Source organism: Orbicella faveolata, unplaced genomic scaffold, assembly GCF_042242905.1.
Source record: "Orbicella faveolata isolate gen_17 unplaced genomic scaffold, um_ofav_v1 contig_35, whole genome shotgun sequence".
Classification (NCBI taxonomy): Eukaryota; Metazoa; Cnidaria; class Anthozoa; order Scleractinia; family Merulinidae; genus Orbicella; species Orbicella faveolata.
In genome coordinates, this window is record NW_028301564.1 from 22,434,001 (window position 1) to 22,442,500 (window position 8,500).

Here is an 8,500-nt window from a genome sequence, read left to right on the forward strand (position 1 = left end):
GGTCAATCTGATAAATAAATACTTTTGACCAGCAGATTCCCTTTCCAAAGGAGTCGGTTATTTGCGCGCAATTTCGAATCCAACATTGTCAATAGCAGCAAGAAGCATGGAATGATTTGTCCAAGTTCAAATGAGTATCTTGGTTGCTTCGGTGAAAGAAAGGCAAGTCGCAGAAAAGTAAGTATATCATAATTGTTGCTCAACATTACAGTTAGCTGCTCAATCTTTGAATCGAAATCAATGTTGTGGCTGAAGAAATTTCGTTGTTATATTTATTTCGCGATCACTGAAACACAAGAAAAACGTTTGTTCTCCTGATTTTATTAGCACCCGTAACGAAGAAATTATTCACATGCATTTCCTATGTATGAAATGCTTGCATAATAGCTTGTTAGTGTGCTTTTTGAAGAGGTAACTTAAAGTTTACACTGAATTGATTTGAAGCTACAGATCACGCTCGATACACTTCACTACCGCATTGCCTACATACTGCTCACTATTCTTTACAAAAGAATACACTCCCGATCAATTGATTAATGGAAAACAATGTTAATTCTAGCGCTATTTATAAGAATATTTAGCTTCAATTGCTTCATTGCAGAGCAGAGGGGAAAAAAAAAGGCAAGAATAGCGGCCCTCAATCCGAAACGAACACATTAAAGCAGAAAACGGAGGTGGCGCAGACGGCAGCTGAGTCCTGATTAAAATTCTTGTTATCTTTGATGTGGACTTTAAACAACAGCTCGTAATTCTGGAGCCTAAATTCATATCTTTTTGAATTGAAAATAAAACCTTTCACTGTCCGAAATGAAACTGCAATTTTTGTCTCCATCCTTTGGCGTGGTTTCAAATCGTTATTAATAATGACCTAGCTGTGAATATTTCATTTGTGTACTTTTCTGATGCCCTTTACTCTGTGATCCTTTTGTCTGTTATGTGTTTAAAGTTACTATCCAATCGTTACTTTTTAGCTATCAGACATCTAGTTAATTTCTTGTGAATTATAAATAGACGGCCATTTCTGTCCTGTCACCTGACAAGGGGGATCAGAAATTCTGAATCCTTTTAAGAATTATGGGTAGATGACCGTTTTGTTCTGATAAGTTATGCACTGGGGGATCAGAATTTTTGAATCCCTTTAAGTCATGTGGGATCAGAAATGCTGAAATGTTGTAGAATTATAAATCGACAGCTCTTTCTATCATGTTAGCAGATTTGGTGGGGGAGGGGGATCAGAAATTCGCAATACTTTTAGAACCATGAACAGATAGCCGTTTTTGTCCCGTGAGGTGGTGGGGATCAGAAATTCTGAATGCATTTAGAATTATAAATAGATGACTGTTTTGCTCTGACGGGTTGCGGACTGGGGATCAGTTTTTTGAAACTATTAAAGTCTTAGGGGATCAGAAATTCTGAATCCTTTTAGAATCATAGATGGATTGTGGGCCGGGAGATCAGAAAATCTGAATCTCTCAAAAAAGGAAAGCGCGATGGGTGCACGATCTTTTTTTACATTAAATTGTACATTTTGGTGAAATTGGATGTATTGTCCCTGGCGGACTCAACTGAACACTTCTTTTTCTCCTTCCAATAAGCCAAAACCTTTCGGAAACACAAACTTTTTCGGCATCAAATACCAGTACCCTTCGGAATTTTTCCAAATTGGAATGCCACATTTTAGTTTGGAAGGCGTTTAAGAAGAAAAACGACTTCCCGTCAAAAATGTATATAGTCCTCCCCGGCGGGGAACCGAACCCTGGTCTCCCGCGTGACAGGCGGGGATACTCACCACTATACTACCGAGGATAAGACTTGTGGATATTAAAAACAAGAAAAGAATCAAATGTTTATTACTAGTAGGTGATCTGTAGTTGCAGTCGGCTATAGACTTCTACTATTGTTTTGCATTGCATTGTATTATATTGTATTGTATTGTATTGTATTGTTTTCGAGTGTACTTCTGTTGAGACTGATTTCCTCGGTTCCTTCTAAAGAAAATGAATTCAATCACTCATTCAGTCAGTCAGTCAGTCATTCAGTCAGTCGATCAGTCAGTCGGTCGGTCGGTCGGTCGGTCGGTCGGTCAGTCAGTCAGTCAGTAGGTACGTCAAAATTTTCAAATACATCTAAATGCTTTTCAACACGAGAACTCGATTCACCGGCTTAGGATCGATCCGTATAGTGAAAAACTGCGACCTCTTACTTGGAAATACTGCATTTTCGAGACCTTGGTCACAGTTTTTCACTACACGGACCGACCCTAAGCCGGTGCCGAACAACATATATTTCATTTTCTTGAACGTATATTTTTGAATTTCTCGCATTTAGAAATTTGACATACTTTGGTAAAATTAGTAACTAAGACAAGATATCAGGTTTGAAAAGGAGGATCAATTCAAAGGTAACGATGGGATTTGAACCCATGACATCCTGTTTACTTGACAGGCGCTTTAACCAACTGAGCTTCGGCGCTCTCCTTGAGGACACAAGACAATACACCTCTTTTTTTCCAGTAATGATAATGTGTTACACTAAGTATTAAAGGAGATTGCAAGATTTTCCTCCTTAGAGTACCTTATCTGATACCAATTAAATGTACAAGGTTATAATGTCCAAAATAATATATTCCTTGTTCATCATCAGAAACGTTTCTCGTTTTAAGACTTTTCTCAATCTTTTCTCGATATCCTAGACAACCCATCCATTTTATGCAGGTAACTTTTTAAAGCACTTTAGCATCTTCCTTCGGCAAAAATCGTCGTCACGAACTATGCAATGACCTCTCGAGGAGGATGAGTTACTCAGTGAAAATATTATTTCGCCTGGAATACAGAAATTAAGACCATAGCCAATCTCTCCATGAAAAGACTGATAAAAGCTCCATGCCTCTTCTTTCGCTTCCATCCTTTACGTAAGGTTACCATTTTTCTTAACACGAAAGGTGGATGGAACCCCCCTGCGAGCAGAGTTAGTTTCAAAATCAGCAAACCTCAATATATATTTTTTGAAACATTCCAGCCTCAACAGGGCATCTTGTCTCCAATTGTTATCCAAATCCTCGGTAGTATAGTGGTGAGTATCCCCGCCTGTCACGCGGGAAACCGGGGTTCGATTCCCCGCCGGGGAGAATTGAATATTTTTGACTAGGAATAATTTTTCCGTGTGTGTGTGGGTTTTTTTTCTTTATTTAGATTTTTGAGATCGAATGGTCAATTTTTTTTATAACGGTTACAGAAACGTATTATGTTTATTCTGTACGAAGTAAAATAAAAACCCAAACTAAACAAAACAAAACAAAACAAAAAAAAAAAAACGAAAAAACCAATCAAATCGAAATCAATTTTCTTCAGTTATACCAGAGTAAGATATAATTCACTGATTGTTTTATCTTTTTTTAATTCGTAACGCATCCATAGAGGTCCCCGTGGCGCAACCGGCTAGTGCGTTCGGCTGTTAACCGAAAGGTTGGTGGTTGAAGCCCACCCGGAGAGGCTTTAGTTCATTATCATTGTTTTTTTTTTTGTTTTGTTTTGTTTTTCTTCAAAAGATCACACTAACTAGAATACAACGACGCAGGCTGCGTCTAAATACCGTCTTTTTCCAATTTTATCACCAGTAGAAGGATCTAGAAGCTGTGAATTCACTTTCCTTTTCAACCCGTTATTGCGTAAGCCAGTTACGGGTTGTGGTGGTGAAGCAGATAATGCAAATAAGAGTTGGTCGATGATCACTTTCCATCGCGATTCCTCCGCTTTGCAGGTACACTTATCGTTTGAAATCTCTAGGACAACATGATACGAAACTGCGAGTAATGTAAGTAAGAAGAAAAAGGATGTTCAGTCAAAAAGTCATCCAGTCTTCCCCGGTGGGGAATCTATCAGTATTTTTCATAACCATTTCTTTGATCCATAACTTGAACCATACCGGCTTCATTAGTTTTTTTGACGTTATAATTTGAACGGCATTTTCCTGCATTCTACCTAAATGTATTCCCAGCTTGAGCGAAACTCCTGCATATTTATATAATAGCTCCACGCTTCTACGTATCCACTCCCGCGATACACATAATGTGATGAAATGTAAAGTTGTTGGACGAGCTGCTTGGTAACATGGAGCTTCTTGCCTATCGTGGTTTCCGTAGCGTAGTGGTTATCACGTCCGCCTAACACGCGGAAGGCCGCCGGTTCAAGCCCGGCCGGAAAAAGAGTTCTTTTTACTAACTTCTTTATTTTCTGACAACTTTGATGTTTCGTTTTTTTCCTGGTTATGGTACGCAACTGTATTCAAAAGAATGTATTTTTCACCAAATAAAAGACGTCTTACCCTTCAACATATTAGAGCTTAATTAATAAGCAATGACGACGGTGACCCCGAGGACGACAACGCTTAGTAAAAAGTAAATTTCTCTTTTACCTTTGAATTTCACAGTTGTCTAGATCTTTTCCGTGTGCCAATTGTTCTCAGAACTGGCTTAAGCTAAATATGTAACGCCAGCGTTCAATTCCAAATGAAAATACGAAAAATTATCCGCCGTCGCTGATGTTCTCCAAAATACGCAGACCCTAGTTATTTCACGTTGTTGTTGTACAGAGAACGGCTAAGAAAGATACAAATATTTATAACGAACGTGCACAGGTACTGTGCTGCTCATTAAACGTTTAGTTTGGAGGCGTTCTCGTTGCCGTTGCCTTCGTGGGTTTTTTACGCTCTCTACTGAACAAGGAAATTTTTGAAGCGTTATTATAAACCGCTCGTATTTACTGAAAAATATGACAAATGTTGATATAATTGGTAACAAAAGCAAGATATCAGGGTTGAAAAGAAGGATTAATTCAAGGCACCGATGGGATTTGAACCCATGACCTCCTGTTTACTAGACAGGCGCTCTAACCAACTGAGCTACGGCGCCCTCCCTGATGATACAACAGGCTGAATGAATGAATGAATGAATGAATGAATGAATGAATGAATGAATGAATGAATGAATGAATGAATGAATGAATGAATGCTTTATTTAACTTGGATATACGCTTTGCTTGAGAGCTAAGCGTACAAACGATACACTTCTTTTTCCTAGGCAATGATTATGTATTACACCTAAGTATAATAGGGGCTTGCAAGAAAATTCTCATTAGAGACCTCTCAAAATTGATTAGTACACAACTCCCAATGAGAGAATTGAGCAATTCGTAGTGTTTTCATAGTGTAGTGGTTGTCACGTCCTCCTCACACGCGGAAGGTTGCCGCTTCGAGCCCGGCCGGAAATACATGTTCTTATTTTCTTCCCTTTTTTTTAGTTTCTGACTTTTTCAATTTCCCTACGCGTCATGTGACTAGAGATAAGTGACAAGTAATAATCAGCATCAGTTATCAGTATCAAAAATCATATCAGTACCCTGTTTTTTTTAGTTACCAATTATACCAACATTTGTCATATTTTCAAACGCGAGAGGTTTATTATTGCTATTAGTAGTTCACAAATGTCCTTGTTCAATAGATAGCTTAAGGAAACCACAACGGTTACGGCAACGAGAACGCCACCAAACAAAAGGTTTAATGAGCAGAACAATGGCTGTGCACCTACGTTTTAAATATTTGTACAGCCGTTCTCTGCACAACATGCAATACCGTGAAACTAAAGGTCTGCGTACTTTGGAGAACATGATCGACGGCGGCTAATATTTAGTATTTTCATTTGGAATTAAACGCCGGTGTTACATATTTAGCTCAAGCAATTTCTGAGAACTATAAGCACACCGAAAAAATCTAGACAACTGCGAAATTCGAAGGTAAAATAGAAATTCATTTTTTAGTAGTCGTTGCACTCGGCGTCGCCGTCGTCATTGCTTAAGCTCTCAAAAAAAGCTGGCGGGTAATACGTCTTTAATTTGGTGAAATAAATATCTTTTTGAATACAGTGGCATGCCATAACCGGGAAAAATGGAACGTCACTTAACATTAGGAAAACAAAAGTAACGAATATATCAAAGCCTGTTTCCAGCCGGGTTTGAACCGGCGACCTTCCGCGTGTTAGGCGGACGTGATAACCACTACACTACGGAAACCACGTTAGGCAAGTAGCTCCATGTTTCCATGCAGGTCGTCCAATAACTTTGCATTTTTATCACATTATGTGTATCGTGGAAATGGAAATGGACAAGTAGAAGAATGCAGCTAATTTTGCAGGAGTTTCGACCAAGTAGGAGTTTCGACCACGTAGACGTTTCGACCAACTACAGCTTACGATCAAGCAAAGGCTTGCTCCTTTAACAACCAAGATGCAGAAAGACGTTAGTTCATAGATCTTTTGCAGCAGCTGCACCCTCATTATGGAATAAACTACCACTTAACATTACAAAAACAGACAATTTTATATCTTTTGAATCTCTATTGAGATATTTATTCAAAGAGGCTTATAATATAAACTGACATTAATTACATATTTTATGGTGTTGGAACAATGTTCATAATTATGATATATGGACTCCGAGACAATCTTCCAGGTTATTTATTTTATTCCTTTGTTCCTCTAATTTATTTCATCACTGATTGTGATGCATTTACTTTTCATTTCGATATAAGCATGATAAGAATTTGAATTATGATTTTTATTTTCACTTTTTATTTGTGGACAGTTTGATAAATAATTATCTAAAGCGCATGTGATCATATTCACATGTTAATATGCGCTATAAAAGTGCCATTGTTATTATTATTAAGTTGGGAATTGGTAGAATGCAGGAAAACGCGGCTCAAATTAACGTCAACGAAACCAATGAGGTATGGCTCAATTTATGGTTCAAAGAAACGGTTAAGAGAAGGACTGATAGTGAGCCTTGAAATGGGGAACATTTAAGAATCATAGTGCTCTATGAGCATACCTGTGAATTTCACAGTGCATAATGATTGACATAGGCTTTGAAACTACTCTTTTCATAAAAAGAAAAAAACAAAACAAACAAAAATACGGACATTGCAATAAGCAATTACCAAAGCTTCTTTAACTGAAATAATGATTCTGTGAGTAAACTTTCACAAATATATTTTCTACAGTCCTCATACTGACAGCTGAAAACTGTTTACTAAAATGTAATGTTAACAGATGTAAACCAACCTTTCTGTCACATTAGTAAACTTTTGCAGCATCTACCGTCACCCCTGCGTTACTTTCGCCCGGACGATTAAGACTTTCAGCGGCCAACAATTTAATGTAACAGTTACAACTTTCCTTGATCAAAATAATAACCAGAAGTTTTAACAATCATTTAATTTGAGTTATTTAAATTAAGAGTCTCACTTTTTGTGCAATACTTGCAGTTATGTATCATGTTGTCCTGGAGATGTCAAACGATATATGTACCCGTAAAACAGAGGAATCGCAATGGAAAGTGATGATCGACCAACTCTAATTTACATTATCTGATCCACACCACAACCCGTAACTTGCTTGCGCAGTCACGGGTTAAAAAGGAAAGTTTATTCATAGCTTCTAACTAAGTGCCCCTTCGTGCCACGTGGCACATAGGGCTCTTTTAGGGCTCTTTTAGGCTCTTTCCACCTAAATCTGTCCCTAGCAGCTTAGTCCTTTCTTTGGTTACAGTTCTTCGCAACGTTTCACGAGGTCGTCCTCTTTGCCGCTTTTCATCGGGTGTCCAAGTCAGAGCAATATGAGAACTTTCGTCGTGGCCAATTCGTAAATTGTGGCCATTTCATTTCCACCTTCTCTTCGCGATTTTTCTGCTGATATAGGGAATACACGACGATGTCTCTAAGTCCCTATTGGAAGTAACATTTGGCTAAAAGATATAACTATCCTTCGGAGGAACTTGTCAAATCCTCTCAGTCGTGATATGTCAGCTTCAGTCATCCTCCCACTTTCTACACCATACAGTAGAACAGCTCTAACATTGCTGCGATAGTCTCTGCCAAAGACCTTGCTGGTGACTGACAGTAATATTATGCCCCTCCAGCTCTTATAATATGACAGATCTCCTTTCCTAGGTACTTTAACGATCACTTCTTGCATTGCGTCCATTCTTGAGGTACCACTTCTCTTTTCCAGATTTCATTAAATATTACAAACAGCTCTTTGATGGTCCTCTCTGGGTCTATCTTCAGAAGTTCACAATGTAAATTGTCTATCCCGGCTGCTTTGTTGTTCCTGACTTTCTTCAGGACTGTCTTTATCTCAAAGCGTGTAATCTGATCCATGGGAATATGAATCAATTCCTCAACTGTGACCTCTGGCTCAGGAACACAAGCATGATTTGGTGGTTCACAGTTCAGCACTTTATGGTAGTGTTAATCCCACCTCTTTAACTTATCCTCTGACACAGTAAGTGGGTTGTTGTTCTTATCTCTGATGATATTCTTTAGTGGTGTATTGTCATTACGTATATAACTGCCTCGCGACACTTTAAAGGGTCTTCATGTCTCCACTGCCTACAGCTTAATCTGCTTTAGTTACCATATCATCAACTACCTTTCTTTCATCTCTTCT

At 38.4% G+C, this 8,500-nt stretch overlaps 2 long non-coding RNA genes and 4 other non-coding genes across 6 annotated transcripts in view; 3 read left to right on the plus strand and 3 right to left on the minus strand.

Annotated features, from left to right (window-relative positions):
* LOC149103774 (uncharacterized) overlaps window positions 1-8,500 on the minus strand; it is a 248,417-nt gene that overhangs the window by 103,079 nt on the left and 136,838 nt on the right. The window lies entirely within an intron of this gene.
* Window positions 24-819, plus strand: LOC149103780 (uncharacterized). The gene is made up of 2 exons (XR_016201986.1): window positions 24-177; window positions 602-819. It is a non-coding gene; the product is annotated as an uncharacterized LOC149103780 (long non-coding RNA).
* On the plus strand, window positions 3,056-3,127 carry Trnad-guc (transfer RNA aspartic acid (anticodon GUC)). Its single transcript has one exon. It is a non-coding gene; the product is annotated as a tRNA-Asp (tRNA).
* Trnav-aac (transfer RNA valine (anticodon AAC)) lies at window positions 4,132-4,204 on the plus strand. The gene has a single exon. It is a non-coding gene; the product is annotated as a tRNA-Val (tRNA).
* Window positions 4,836-4,909, minus strand: Trnat-agu (transfer RNA threonine (anticodon AGU)). Its single transcript has one exon. It is a non-coding gene; the product is annotated as a tRNA-Thr (tRNA).
* Window positions 5,993-6,065, minus strand: Trnav-aac (transfer RNA valine (anticodon AAC)). Its single transcript has one exon. It is a non-coding gene; the product is annotated as a tRNA-Val (tRNA).